We start from the raw sequence: 18,265 nt of genomic DNA on the forward strand, positions 1-18,265 counted from the left end.
ATATATATATTATATGTACATTATATATATATTATATATATACATTATGTATTATATATATATTATATATAATATATATTATATATACATTATGCATATGATATATATACATTATATATTATATATACCATATATATATTATATATATCATATATGTACATTATATATTATATATATCATATATATACATTATATATTATATATATCATATATATACATTATATATTATATATATATATCATATATATACATTATATATTATATATATCATATATATACATTATATATTATAAATATATCATATATATAAATTATATATTGTATATATATCATATATATACATTATATATTATATATATATCATATATATATATATTATATATATCATATATACATTATATATTATATATATATCATATATATACATTATATATTATATATATCATATATATACATTATATATTATATATATATCCAATATATACATTATATAATATATATATATATCATATATATATATATATATTATATATATTATATATTTATATATTATATATAGAAATATTATATATATGTGTATTATATATATTGTATATATATTATATATGTGTATTATATCTATTATATATATTATATTATATATATGTATATTATATATATTATATATAAGTATGTTATATATATTATATATATATGTATATTATATATATTATATATATGTATATTGTATATATTATATATATGTATATTATATATATTATATATATTTATATTTAAAATATATATGTAATATATATATTTTATATATATTATATATATTATATATATATTATATATATTAAGTATAATATTTATATGTATATTATTTATATATATTATATATATAATATTTATATACATATTATTTATATATATTATATATAATATTTATATATATATATATTATTTATATATATTATGTATAATATTTATATATATATATATTATTTATATATATTATATATAATATTTATATATATTATTTATATATATTATATATTATATTTATATATATTATTTATATATATTATATATGATATATATATTATTTATATATTATATATATATTATATATATTATTGATATATTATATATATTATATATATTATTTATATATTATAAATATATTATTTATATTATTTATATATTATATATATACATTTTTATACAATGTATATATATTATATATATTATTTATATATTATATATATTATATATATTATTTATATATTATATATATTATTTTTATATTATATATATTATATATATTATTTATATATTATATATAATCTATATATTATTTATATATTATATATATTATATATATAATACATTATAAATATATTATATATATTATTTATGTATATTATATATTATATATATTATTGATATATGTTATATATTATATATATTTTTTATATATATTATATATATTATACATATTATATATATATTATATATATTATATATATATTATATATATTGTATATATATTATATATATTATTTATATATATTATATATATATATTATATATATTATATGTATATTATATATATATATATATATTATACGTATATATTATATATATATATATATATTGCAAAATTAGTTTTCGTATCTGGCGGCCTCTTCTACACGACACTTCAATAAACGTTATGTACAATGGGACATTTACAATACGTATTGTTCGAACATTAAATAACACAAAAATTTGACCTAGTTTCAGTGTTATTTGTAAACAATAAAGAAGTTAGAATGAAAGATATACATAAAATAAACATAAATTGGATACCTTTCCTTTCACCTGACTATCCATTCACGTGAAGTCACCTTTTTCTTCACCATATACCGACTGCTTTACTTTTTGTTATCAAGTAAGATCTTTGATTTACTTGCAGTTTCATTAAATACTTTTGTATACACAATCCGATCCTGCATTTTGCTAAATCCTACCCTCTGATGAGAAGGAAAGTATTTCTTTGAAACTCCGCAGATTAAGGACTATCCACTTATTAAGTGTTTCCTTTTTAGATTAAATATGTTTTTAACTCACTTTTCAAAGTGTTTTTACCCTTTTTTTCTAACTGGTTGCTCTTATATATATATATATATATATATATATATATATATATATATATATATATATATATATATATATATATATATACCCACTCTCCCATCAACTTATTTTGTTTTGATGAGCATTATGGTCTTATAAACATTGCAGTATATTTTTTACCATGACCAAGTTTGCGTAGGAGATCATACTGATTCACTGATGTAAGTTTTATGAGTGTATCTTGTGTAGTTTCTGAATTTTATCTTTTACCCGGGAACATACGAACAGATATGATTACGAAGTTCCTTTATTTAATGAATTCTTTTCCCTTCCGAAATAGTGCCTCGTCAGCACAATTATTTTAGTACGCATTTTAATATCATTAAAAAAAAATTAATAATGCATTTTTAAAATTACTATCCAAACGTTATTTTCCCCCAACCACAGTAAAATATCTATTGTGTTTTTACCTCTAATTTAAAGGAGAAATATATTTATAGTCAAGTATATGTATACATGATTCAATTCAAATGATGTATCCGCACATTACAACAACTTAAAAACGGTGTATAGATGCTTATTAGCAGAGGGGACCCAACGTTATCCGGGATTTCAATCAAATCGATTGATTGCCTTCTCTAGTCATAGACCAATTCGATATGTCAGCTTAAATGCTGTTAAAATCCAACTTGAAAACATTGCAAGAAAACTTGATATATTAAACTTGATTGAATGAGGATCAATGAATGTTTCACACTTCCAATACTTGTATTGTAATCGGAATCGCTGACATCGACCATTTTTCAATCAAGTCGATTGATTGTCTGCGGGAGGAAACTTTACATGCCTCCTCCGCAATACAGTAGAGAAGCTACTGTTGATTTTATGAAAATATTTTTATATATAATGACTTCAATAAAAAGTTTAAAATGCGAAAGTCAAGTACCGTGGTTTAATTGTGTTCTAAACAGAAACATTGATTTCAAACGCGCCCCTGTCATATCAAAACATCTGCTGTTGGTTTTATATGCCTAGCCTTACTGCTTATGCGATGATAATGGTTTGAATTTAAGTTTCAAATGTAAAAGTTAAGTATAATGGTTTAATTGTGCTATAAACAGAAACATTAACTCGAACGCGCCTCTATCATATCAAAAAACCTACTGCTGGTTTTATGTATCGGGCTTTTCGGTTTGTGCGGTAATAAAACTTCACAAATGCACTTGTGATGTTAGGCTGTGTAAGATATTAATTTTGGTCAAAATCAGACTGTTCCTTCTTTCATTGGACTTTTTCGAAGACATTCCAATACAAAACCTATCTAAGAACACTGCCAGATATATAAAGTATATTTGTGTAAAATTTCATAAAATCGTACATGCCGTTTCAGATTCCATAGGAAACTCTCTCTCTCTCACTCTCTCTCTCTCTCTCTCTCTCTCTCGCACACACACACACACACATGCGCGCGCAGACAAAAATAAAGCTCCTTCCATATAATAGTAGATAGATAGATAGAAGATTCGGTCTCATTCTTTTCTCTTCCCCCTCATTCTCTGTCTCATTCCCTTATTCTTTTCTCTCTCCCCCTCTCTCTCTCTCTTCTCTTTCATTTTCTCTCGTTCATTTACCCCCAGGCCGCATCTCATTCGCTTTCTTTCTCATTTTATCTCCCTCCCATTCTCCATATCATTCTCTTTTCCTAATTCGCTCCCTCTCCTCTAAATGTTCTCCCTCTCTTTCTCTTTCTCGCTCTCTCTCTCTCTCTCGCTCTCTCTCTCATTCTAATTCCCTTTCTCAAATCATTCTTTCTCCCTCACACACAATTCTTTTTTCATTTTTCCACATCTACGATATAAAAAAAAACAATTTGTGTTCAACTAATTATATGTAGAATCATTAAATAAGAGTCGATACGACATAAAACAGAAAAGAAAAAAAAAAAAACAGAAAGAAGCAATAAATTCACAATCTCCAATTAATATTGAATCATTGAACGTTACTTTCCTTCATCCCACCATCCCATTACAAACGACTCTCCCCTCGTCAAGCTATGGATGAAAAAAAAAAAAGGAAACCTTATCCAATAAAACATTTCTAATAAATAACTCTGCTGCAAAGGTTGATATGCCATAACAGCAAACAAACAAACGAACCCCCCCCCTCTCACAACCCCCCTCACCCTTCGAACCACGTGCTACTACTGGCGACGATTTCCAAATTAACATCTTCTCTCTCTCCCAACTCCCTCCCCCTGCCAGGCTTTTCCCACATTAGTTGGTATAGGGCATTGCACAATGCACACACACAGACTCAACAGAACCCGGAATAATTTTCAGAGTATGTAAAGGCCTGCTGATGACGCCACCAGCTAGGACGATAGACGGGAAAAACATTCCCGGCGTCCCAAATAGCAGTTTCCACTGTGTGGTAAAAAATTTCGGTCTACTCATAATTTGGTAAATAGATTTTAGGAAAATTAAAGGTCTACTATTACTTTGTCAGAAAATACATGGAAATTTGTTGTTCTTTCTATATCGTCGAATGCATAACAGTTTTGCATCGTATTTTTATTTTGAAAAATTTCTCTCTACAGTATTATCAGCCCTTATTCTTTTTTCTTGCTCCACCCTCTCTTCATCTTGCTTTCTCCCTATCTATCTATCTATTCTCTCTCTCCTTCTCCCCCTCTCTCTCTCATACATATATATATATATATATATATATATATATATATATATATATATATATATAAGAGAGAGAGAGAGAGAGAGAGAGAGAGAGAGGGGGGAGAATATTTGCAATCTTTTCCCTTAGAAAGTAAGAGTTGATTGACTATTCATCTATTTTGTTTTTTGTCCTTTTCTCATGTAACAGACCTTTAAACTTTATATAAGGTATGAGGTAATATGATTTATGGAAGATCGTTTACATCAACAACAAATCTTTTTTTATTTTTTTAATTATAAAACTCTGTGGACCTTGTTTGCATGCTTTCTTGCATATTGTCTTCAACGATCTGGCAATTTCATTTAACAAAAAGGGAATATATATATATATATATATATATATATATATATATATATTTTTTTTTTTTTTTTTTTTTTTTGTGATATGTTTGAATGAATTCAATTATTTACGAAAGTGCATTTTACCTAAATGCGAATTGGGAATAATTTTTCCTTATATATATATATATATATATATATATATATATATATATATATATATATATATATATATATAAAAGCAAACAATTAATAAAACATGTTAAAAAACACTTTGAAAAAGAAACATATTTAATTTGAAAAGGAAACACATGATAAGTGGATAGTCCTTAATCTGCGGAGTTTCGAAGAAATACTTTCCTTCTCATCAGAGGGTAGGAATCAGCAAAATGCGGGATCGGATTTTGCATACAAAAGTATTTGATGGAGCTGCAAGCAAGTCAAAGATCTTGCTTGATAACAAAAAGTTAAGCAGAGGGAATATGGTGAGGAAAAAGGTGATTTCACGTGAATGGATATCTAATTATAAGCTCTATCTTCTATTTGGTTTTATCGAGCTTTTACATGTGGTTGAGATTACTTTATAAATATTAATTTTTTAATATTTATAATATAGTTTATTTAGTTTTATCATCTTGGATCATTTTGGTAAATTTAATTGTAATTTTTATTTTTATTTTATTTTATATATATATATATATATATATATATATATATATATAAAAATCCCGCATTTTGCTAATTCCTACCCTCTGATGAGAAGGTATAAGTGTATACGTATATATTTTTGTGTGGCTCACCTGTCAGTTGTTGGTAAACTTCACGAAGCTTTATATTTGGGTTTTAGCCAGGAAAAAATCTATGCAAAAGAGTCCAAATTAAAAAATTGAAACAACGGCAATACGAATATGCATGCGTGATGTAATAATTATTAGTTCATGTTTTAATTTTTAGCTTTTCAGTAAACATATTTTCATATTGCAATCATTAACGTCAAAGGAAAAAGTAAATCGTAAGTTAAACGTTTTGATTTCGATTTTCGGTGATGACGCGCGAGTCATTTTTTTTTTTTAACTTTTTAAAGCATTATTATATATTGGGTCTAATATAATATAATAATAAATACGAAATATGCACTAATAAAAATATATATAAAAGTATATTTTACGACCGGGCAATAGCGGGCGGCCTAAAAACTCTGGATATTGAAAACTTATTCAAATTTAAATATATATATATATATATATATATATATATATATATATATATATATATATATAAATTTATAAGGTAGGTATACAAAATGATAAGTATTCGACAAGGAATACAAATAAAACAAGAAAACCTTATTCCATGGAGTTTCGAAGAATGCAATACTCTCACTGTCATATATTAGGTTCAATATAATAATCGATAGAGAATTGTCTCTATAATAATAAATACGTAATCTCCATGAAGTAAAATATCATATTTAAGCGTATCTTACACTCGTGCAACGCCAGGCTGCCTACTAGTATATATATATATATATATATATATATATATATATATATATATATATATATTATATATATATATATATATATTATATATATATATATATATTTTATATATATATATATATATATATTATATATATATATATATATATATATATTTTATATATATATATATATATATATATATATATATATATATACTAGCAGGCAGCCTGGCGTTGCACGAGTGTAAGATACGCTTATATATATATATGCATATATATATATATATATATATATATATATATATATATATATATATATATATATACTAGCAGGTAGCCTGGCGTTGCCGAATTATAAAATACGCTGAAATATATTTCAATTTATACAGATTCCGTATTTATTATTATAGAACCAATTCTCTATTGATTATTATATTGAACCCAATAAATAATAGTGATTTGAAATGTTCAAAGAAAGTATGACTTTGATGCCATCAGATAGAATCGAAACCAAAACATTTAGCACTCAAACGTTATTCGTTGCCATCTGAGTAAAGTCCATAAGCATATAAAAAATTTAAAAATTAACGTAGTTAAAATGCAAATGTAGAAGACACGGGTTTAGTGGACTTACGCTTGCTAATTCTTTCTTTCTTTTTTTTCAATTTTGACCCCTTAGAAGCTATTTTAACCGGCTCAAAACAAATTCCAATTTGATTTGTACGACAGGTCCGATTTCTCTATATATCAAGTTTCCAAACTGAAGACAATAAATTGAAAGGAAGTTTGGTAAAGAATATTCCGCACATAGACAAACAACATCACTTATATGCATATATATATATATATATATATATATATATATATATATATATATATGTATATATATATGTATATATATATGTATATATGTATATATATATATGTATATATGTATATATATATGTATATATATATGTATGTATGTATATATATATATAAATATATATATTATGTTTATATATATATATTATGTTTATATATATATTATGTTCATATATATATTATATTTATATATATATATTATATTTATATATATATATATATTTATATATATATATTATGATGATATATATATCATGTTTATATATATTATGTTTATATATATTATGTTTATATATATATTATGTTTATATATATTATGTTTATATATATAAACATAATATATATACATATATATATATATCATGTTTATATATATATCATGTTTATATATATATCATGTTTATATATATATCATGTTTATATATATTATGTTTATATATATATATATTATGTTTATATATATATATTACGTTTATATATATTATGTCATGTTTATATATTGTTCTGTTTATATATATTATGTTATGTTTACACATATATATATATATATATTATGTTTATATATATATATTATGTTTACATATATATATATATATATATATATATATATATATATGTATATATGTATATATATATATATATATGTTTATTATACAAACATTATTTGGTTAAATATGTGCATATATGTTTCAGCGGAATTTCAATTTGGAAAGCCGACCTCCTCAGACCGAAAAAAGAAGCGATACTGAAACGAAAATCAAGGTTTATTTATTTTGTATATAAAAAAGATATAAAGTCGAACACTTGCCATAAAAATAGCAACATTTTTGTGTAAATAAACTTATATATATATATACATATATATATGTATATATATATATATATATATGTATACATATACATATATATATATATATATATATATAAAAGTATACATACACACATATATATAAATATACATATATATATAAAGTATACATATATATATAAAGTACACATATATATCGTACACATATATACATATATGTATATATATATAAAGTATACATATATATATGTATATATATAAAGTATATATATATATGAAGTATACATATATATAAAGTATATATATATAAAGTATATATATATGAAGTATACATATATATATAAAGTATATATATATAATGTATATATATATGTATGTGTGTGTGTGTACTATATATATAAATGTATATACATAAATAACAACACAATTGTTAATAATAATTACGCAACTGATCACCAAATGTTAAACACGTAGTAATGTATTTCAAAGCGACTCGCGCGTAATTTACATTTGCATGCAACAGTTCACCATATCATGCGCTATTTTAAAGTTGTCGATTATTAGTCGTTAAACGAGGCAGTAAGACATAGTTGCAAACACGAAATTACTTGCGAAATAAAAATATGCGACAAAAAACCCACAGAACTCGTATACGGCAATTTATCTCAAATACTCAGTGGACTGGACTACTCGAATAATCAAATAACCACCCTGTTTATATATATATATATATATATATATATATATATATATATATATATATATATATAAACAGGGTGTGTGTGTGTGTGTGAGAGAGAGAGAGATGGGGGGATAAGAGAGAGTGACCACAGAAAGAGAAACGTATTTTTAAATATATCACGGACTAAAACAAGAAAGAAAAAAAAATCGCTTAGGCCGGAGAATGAAACGGCCGACTATTAACTAGATGGTTGTAGGTTCGATTCTTGGTTCGGGATAGTTTCTAGTCTAACAGCGATGAAGAGCTGTGATATGAACAATTAAAGACTTGTTTACCAATGAAGATCGTAGTTTTCCGTAACTACTGATTGAAACATGGTCTTGCTAGTATCGCTTTTGTACATATTTGCTCAAATACAATGCAGCTCATAAGAGCCATGACAGCCAATAAGACTCTTGTTTCGCTCTTGTTTTTGGCTTATCATTTGACGTGTTTTCCCAGTTGATAGAGTGCTCGCTTCGCATGCAAGAGGCTCAGGTTTTAAATCCCGAGTTCGGATGTGTCCAACTGATGAGCCAAAAACGATGGCGAAACTCGAGTCTTAGACTTCCGATTTGTTGCCTGTCATGGCTCTTGTGAACTGCGACACTGTGGAAAAAATTATATATTCTCTAACATTTTTAATATATATATTTCAATGTTATGTGACCAGTGGTTAAAGAGTTTATCTATTAAATATTTCGATTCAGACACATATTTCGATTCAGACACATATATCTTCTGTTATATGTATGTTTGGATGAATAACGAGTATAGAAATTATCAGCAAGTTGAAATGAATATTTTGCCGGCATTTTTCTATTACTTTTGGGCATGCGAAAATTCATTTATAACTTGTGGTTTAATTTTAAATCAGTCTGCCGATATATATATATATATATATATATATATATATATATATATATATATATATTGTAGAACCCCGGGATACAGAAGGCCTATGATACAGTTTTTCGGGTTACGATGTGGAATATGATGTTTTTCTTGCTCTTGGTTACGATATTTTCCCCGCTTTACAGTACTATTTATAATGTTATTCAATTATATACTGTACTGCATTTTTCCACTAATTTTTAATGCCGTATCCCGGGGTTCTACTGTATATATACTAGTAGTGAACGCTTCCGCCTAGCCTGGTCGTAAAATACATTACATATATTTTAATTCATGCATATTCTGCGTTTATTATTACAAAGCGAATTCCCGAATTCCCTATTGAATATTATATATATATAATATATATATATATATATATATATATATATATATATATATATATATACAGTTTATTATATTTAAATTTCATTATGAAAAATGTAATTTTTCAAAATCAATTTATTTGAACAAAGAATACAATATCAAAATCTCCTATTCATTTTTATTGTTTCAACCGTTATTTTCTTCCTCTCTGTCCCTTAAAAAGATTTCATCTTAAATATATTTTCTATCTATGTGCTGAATAGCAAAATTATATCTAATATTTCGCTAAGGACTTTCCTCTAAGGAGATTAACCGAGATCGAAAATCAATGGATTAAGGAAATTACTTTAAATATTGTATTCTTTGTTTAAATATACATTTTTGTTTAAAAAAATTATATTTTTCTGAATAAAATTTAAATATAAAAAACTGTAAATTGTTTAACTTGCTCTATCTAGTACAATGAACAATTTTATTTGGCTTGGAATGTCTTATATAAAAATATTTTGTAAGATTTGATAAGATTCTATCGATCTGTGATCTACTTCATCTCATTGTTCTGATATATATAAAGTAAATAAATAAGGAAAATTAAGGTACAAAAACTATATATATATATATATATATATATATATATATATATATATATATATATATATATATATATATATTCATTTATTCAATAAGGGTTATATCCATAAGGGCTGTTGGGTAAGTGAGGATTCTTAATTACTGTATGGCTTCATTGATTAAATGAAAAATATATATTTATATATAGATTAAATCATTCATTTTCCTTTTTTATTTATGTCTAAATAAGCTCCAATATCATTTTGTTGAGCTTTATATTATCCCTATATGTTTCCTCTTACAGAAGTGATTTTATTCTTTTCCTTTAACTTTTTTTTTTTCACCACATTATCAAGGCCCAGAGGCCACTCAAGGATAAGGGTTAAAGAGTGTACAGTAGAAATTGGTCAATATAGTAATCATTAGTAATGAAAATTTGGTAAATTTAATAACTTATATGGAACGGCTCATCAAGAACTTATTTACTTTAGACTTGAACACAACCATATTGTAGTCAGCCGGAAAGCAGGAAAACGGAAGACAATTCCATAGGCGTGAAGTTCTAAGAAAGAAGCTTTGTTCATGGAATCTACGTTTAGGTTTAGGCACAGTTAAAGAGTGGGGGAAATTATTGATAGTGTTTACAGCTAGACGAGTGTTTCTTGTGAAAGTTTGGCGAGGGGGGACCATAGATTGAAGCTCAGTTGAACACTTTCCATGAAAATAACGATACATCAGAGACAAACTCGAAACATCTCTTCTGTGAGATAGAGGTTGCAAGGAGGAGAAAAGGACATCTCCTACGAGGCTACGAAGTCTATTTTGAACTCTATCAAGGCAGGACAAGTCCTTTCTAGCAGCTCCTGCCCAGATGTGGCAACAGTATTCCATCCTTGGACGTACCTGGCTCTTATATAGGTAGAGAATAGCATCAGCAGTGAGATATCTACTGGATCGATAGAAAGATCCCACCATTTTTCCAGCGGCCTTGGCAACAGATTTGATATACGTGTTCCATTTAAGATCAGGAGTAATGGTCAAGCCCAGAAGCTTGTCAAAACTTATACAGATGTATCATATATATAGAATATATACCATATATATATCATATATATATATACACCATATATATATAATATATAACATATATATATATACATATCATATATATATACATATATATCATACATATACGAGTATCTCATATATATATACATATATATATCATATATATATATATACATATATATCCTATATATATACATATTTATCATATATATACATATATATCATATATATACATATATATCATATCATATATATATATATACATATATATAATATATATACATATATATCATATATATATATCATATATATACATATATATCACATATATACATATATATGTATATATATGATATATATATCATATATATCATATATATCATATAAATATATCATATATATATATCCATATATATCCATATATATCCATATATATCATATATATCCATATATATATATATGTGTATATATATGATATATATGGGTATATATGATATATATGGATATATATGATATATATGGATATATATCCATATATATGATATATATGGATATATATCATATATATATACACATATATCATATATATATATACATATAGAGCATATATATACATATATATGCATATATATCACACATATATATACATATATATCACATACATACATATATATCACATATATACATATATATCATATATATATACATATACATCACATATATACATATATATACATGTATATCGTATATATATACAAATATATCATATATATACAAATATATCATATATATACATATATAGATATATATCTATACATCTATATGTATTCATACATATATATATATATATATATATATATATATATATATATATATATATATATATATATTGCCAGAGGCAGGTAAAAATGAAAGAACAGCAAACACAAAAGTGAATTTTCCAGGAGCATTCTTTCCACTGTAAATGTGAAAACCTTTATCTATTCTATATAATAATTTGATTGTAGAAATTCCTCTCCTCACTAAATTATAGTAGGCTTGCAATAACAAATGCCCCATGCAAATTTATTTTGTCTAAACTTTTACCCACTATCTTATATAACTATTGAACGCCGTTACAGGCAGATTCATTCGTCATAATAAAACTTTATCTCATTTCCTACGATCGACATCCTCACGATAGCCAAGATCTAAAGACGAAGTTGTTCATATTTCCCCCTGTAACGGAAAACTCCTCCCACTCTCCCAGACAGAACCGGGTACTTCTATAACCATTATAACTATATTTACCTGACACTCTTATTAATTGGATTGCACACTCATATACTTGCAACTACTATTACATTTCGCTATTCGATTATGATTGTTTCTCCCCCATAACATTCCGCCTATTAACATTAGCAGCAACCATGACATTCTATTATTTTAGATTGTACACAAACATACAAAAAAACGAACACCCAAGCCCTAAATCACTACAGCCGTTCAAGTGCCAAGCATTGTTATAAATCATTTATGAATTTCAAGTTACACACGACATTTCCCATTACTTGGATTACCATTATTGTTAGATTTTAAACAATTACCTCGAAGGTTACTTTTATCATATCTTGTGTTAGCGTCCTATATTTAGCCCAATTACATTTTAACCAACTAAAAAGCATTAAAAATACTGAACCAGACGAAATATATGAACCACATTTATTATACTTTTTGTTTCTTTTTTTTTGGGGGGGGGTCGTTATTTATAAATGTACGCTAACGTATTTTTCTTTTTTTTCGTTTGTAAAACACAGCGAATTCACCGAGACTCGCAAAAACTTGTTCTTTCAGAAACCACGCATGCGTGTCTAGCGTTCTTTCTTGATTTGGTTTTAAAAATAAGAACACACGACGTTATTTCAAGTGGCTAACGGGGCCGAGTCGGAACATTCGGGTTTCAAGTTCGCACGGAGTTTTTTTTTTGTTTTTGCTTTATTTTAATATTTAAACAGATTTATTTGTGAGCCTTTTTTCGTTCGCTTCTACTCTATCTTCCTGTTTTTACCTCTATTTTTATTTTTGGTAAATATCCTTAATACAACACCTCTACACACTGGGGCAACGCCGGGTACCCCCGTTACATACCGTGTTTCCTTATTTTCATTGCGTGGAACATTGTGTGTTTTTCCTCAGTCTTTTATTATCTGATTAAAACAGTTTCATATTTTATTATTTTTTTATCAAAATTAAACGAACACTCTACATTTGTTTTGGGAGTGTTTTCTTGTTAAGTTTTGGGTTTATTTTTATTTTGGTTTTATTATTATTTTTTATGTTACGGTGATAAGTGAACTTATTGCAGTAATTAATAAAAATAATAATTAATGATAAATACACGGAAGAAGTTTCGTTTCATTCTATTAGAATATAATTTTATGTTTTCGTTCTTAAATAAAATTTCTTTGAGACGAACTATTTTTAGTCGCGGAGGCCGGTGATTAATCAGTCAACATGACGACAGCTTTAACGGCTAAATCGATGTTTTTTTTTTTGTTTTTTTTCCCCTTTCTCCACCTGGCATGCCTAATGCGTCTAATATTTTTTCTTTTTCCTCTCACTGCTATTTATTTATTTTACGACTGGGGGTTGCTAAATATCCTTACTACACCACCTCTCTCCACCCGTTCTTGACATTCCGATAGCCGTTCTTACCATGAGGAGTTGGGGTATCCATTCCGAAAGTCCTTTGTAACATGAGGAGGTTAGGGTTGGGCGGCAATAATAACAACAACAATCGTACTTTAACATTTTTCGAGGGGGGAGGCACGCTTCCACTGGGCAACGCCGGTTAGAGGGTACTGCTAGTTTACAATAGACAATAAATAATAATAAATGTTATTGGGAAGTTGTAAGAAGAAAAACACAGAAAATACTCGAGCTGGGATCAGAACCAAAGCCTAAAGACAGTGTGTCATGCACGCTAACCATTAGGCTGGCTTGAACAGACTGTTAAATGTGTTTTCTAAGCCTAGTTATTTTTAACATAAAGAATCTGTCACGTTAACAATTCATGAATGCGAATTCGTGAAACAGTTAGCAAACAGTTAAAAATTCGACGAACCCCACGCACCAATTTTTCATTTTGGACCCCTAAGCAGCACATTTTCATTTTGGACCCCTAAGCAGCACATTTTCCGGATGAAAATCGATTAATATTTTTCCACTAGTCTGAATACCTTATATACAAAATTTCAAGTCTGTAGATCAAACGTTTGTTGAGTATATAAGTTGAGAAGTGTGATCTCTCTCTCTCTCTCTCTCTATATCTCTCTCTATCTCTCTCTCTATATCTCTCTCTATCTATCTATCTCTCACACACATACACACGCACATGCATACTGTTACTTTTATAGCTATATAGATTAGCTGGATTTATCGACTCACTATCGCTTCGAAATTTGGTAATTTATGTACGTGAGACATCATTAAAAAATAAACATTTCTTTCATGACTTGCTGCAAAGACGACAAATATAGATCAGCGTAAATAATTTGAAAACAGAGATTTGAAAAAAAATGCTAAACATTTTTTTAAATACTAAATATTTAAAAACAAATGCAAATTGATTAAAAACAAATGCTATTTTGAAACCAAATGCTATTTTGAAACCAAACTTTCACAAGAAACACTCGTCTAGCTGTAAACACTATCAATAATTTCCCCCACTCTTTATCTGTGCCTAAACCTAAACGTAGATTCCATGAACAAAGCTTCTTTCTTAGAACTGCACGCCTGTGGAATTGTCTTCCGTTTTCCTGCTTTCCGGCTGACTACAATATGGTTGTGTTCAAGTCTAAAGTAAATAAGTTCTTGATGAGCCGTTCCATATAAGTTATTAAATTTACCAAATTTTCATTACTAATGATTACTATATTGACCAATTTCTACTGTACACTCTTTAACCCTTATCCTTGAGTGGCCTCTGGGCCTTGATAATGTGGTGATGCCTTTGTAAAAAAAAAAAAAAAAAAAAAAAACAATATAAAATAATTTAAAACAAATGCTAAACATTTGCAAATAAATTCTTTTATATTTTAAAATAAATGCTAAATATTTTAAAAAATATGCTAAACAATGAAAAGCAAATTACATATACTTTAAACAAAGGAAAACTACTGCTAAATACTTAAAAACAAATCCTAAACATTTAAAAACTAATACTAAAAATTTGAAAACAAATGCTAAAAATTTGAAAACAAATGCTAATCATTTGAAAAAAGGCTAATATTTAAAAACAAATGCTAAATATTTGGAAAAACGCGTAAAATTTGAAAACAGATGCTAACAACGCAGTTCAAAACAAATCCTTAACATTTGAAGAAAAAGGCTAAATATTTAAAACAAATGTTAAATGGTTTGCAAACAAATGCTAAATTATTTGCAAACGAATGCTAAATATTTAAAACAAATGCTAAATTATTTGCAAACGAATGCTAAATATTTAAAACAATTGCTACATATTTGAAAACTAATGCTAAGTATTTGAAATGTTATATATATATATATATATATATATATATATATATATATATATGAATAGATCATTATGCATATACGAATATATATTCTCTGCAACACGGTGACTACCATGAGCACAGTAGTATTTTTTATTAAGTTCATCATTTAGGGGGTTAGCCCCTCGAACTTGTGCCCAATCCCCAAAACTTTTACAGTAAGTTTGATATCAAATAATTTAACAGAGAAAAGAATTGCTCTCCATTAAATTTTTAGATGTATAAAGTAATATATTTGTAACAGGATTGACATGCAGTAGGCATGCCAGGTGGAGAGAGGAAGCATGTGTGAGTGTCAATAATATGTATGTGCTTGGTAAAATCTTAAACTGTTCAACTGATCATTAAGAATTATTGAAGATATATTCTAGACAACCGGGGGAGTAACGCAGACACAATATTATTATTTATATTCTAAACTTTACAGGCAGAGGTGGGCAATCAAAACTGTACCATACTCATTAAAGAAAGACAAAAACATTAAATTTTAGAAGTAATGCTAGATTTTACTTATACCTGTCCTAAAAAGAAAATTGTCATATATATATGTGTGTGTGTGTGTGTGTGTGTGTGTGTGTGTAGTAGTAGTAGTAGTAGTAGTAGTAGTAGAACCCCGCGATACGGCATTAAAAATTAATAACAAACTACAGTACAGTATAAAATACACGTGAATATAATCAAATAACATTATAAATAACACCGTATTGGGGGGGGGCATATCGTAACCAGGGTCCAGAAAACATCCTATTCAACATCGTAACCTCTAAAAACCGTACACTAGGGTCACCTTATGGCGTAAAGGCATAATAGATTCACTGATTGATATAATAATTGATTGATTTTGCGCTACGAAACAGATACTGTCAAGAATTGTAAATAAAAACTAAATTAATGGAATAAATTATAAGATGGTCAACATCATAAACTTTGGAATCTAGACTTTTTTCATTTATTTACTATAATGCTCTGTAATTACATTGAGCTTGTTAAATAAGGATTCGTACATATTATAAGAAAATATATTTCCACAGAAATATATATATATATATATATATATATATATATATATATATAGTAAGTTATAAAATATATATGGAGATTAAGCTACACAGAAAATTCCGCGATTCATCTATACTGAATCCTAGCGTGAATGAAACGCGGAATATTCTGTGTAGCTTAATCGCCACATCTATTTTATAACGTACTACCTAGCTCTACCTACGTATTGAGCACTGTTGAAGTAAATACTGTAAGTTCACGCATAAATTTATACTTTTGTATATTTATTTATGTGATTAAATGAAGTAGCAATATATATATATATATATATATTTACTAGAAAGATTTACCCGTTTGGTCATCTCCTGAAATCTCGTTAATTTGTTTTAATCACGAAAAAATGTATGTATATATCGGTCATCTGCAAAACATTTTGGTCGATGTAATTTCCGACCTTCGTCAGGTGTATAAATTGCCCAGTTTTGGAACGAAAAAAGGGAGGAGCTCTAAACTCTAAAGTTCCGACATTTTTGGATCGAAACCTTAGAATGTAGAGATACCCCCTTTTTTCCTGCCAAAACACGGAAACTTCTACACCTGACGAAGGTCGATGGTTACATTGACCGAAAGGTTGTGCAGATAACACTTAAATGAGAACAAGTGCCAGACCAATCTAATAATACAAACATGCATAGCTCATCCAACAAATTCAGAATGTTATGAAAAAATAAATTTGCGAAGTCAATTACATATAAAAAAAAACAAAATACAAAATTAGCTGCTTCCGACTAGCTATATATCCTTTCTCTCTCTCTCTCTCTCTCTCTCTCTCTCTCTCTCTCTCTGATATATATATATGGCGACCCC

General features: G+C 26.6%; 1 long non-coding RNA gene across 1 annotated transcript in view; it reads left to right on the top strand.

Moving 5' to 3' along the window:
• Window positions 1-15,872, top strand: part of LOC145245706 (uncharacterized) — a 116,991-nt gene extending 101,119 nt beyond the window's left edge. The window contains exon 2 of the long non-coding RNA XR_013863018.1: window positions 15,596-15,872. This is a non-coding gene — a long non-coding RNA (uncharacterized LOC145245706). The remainder of the gene's footprint in view (window positions 1-15,595) is intronic.
• The last annotated feature ends 2,393 nt before the right edge of the window (window positions 15,873-18,265 follow it).

This window comes from Euprymna scolopes, chromosome 23 (genome assembly GCF_053919585.1).
Source record: "Euprymna scolopes isolate OS-2025 chromosome 23, ASM5391958v1, whole genome shotgun sequence".
Classification (NCBI taxonomy): Eukaryota; Metazoa; Mollusca; class Cephalopoda; order Sepiida; family Sepiolidae; genus Euprymna; species Euprymna scolopes.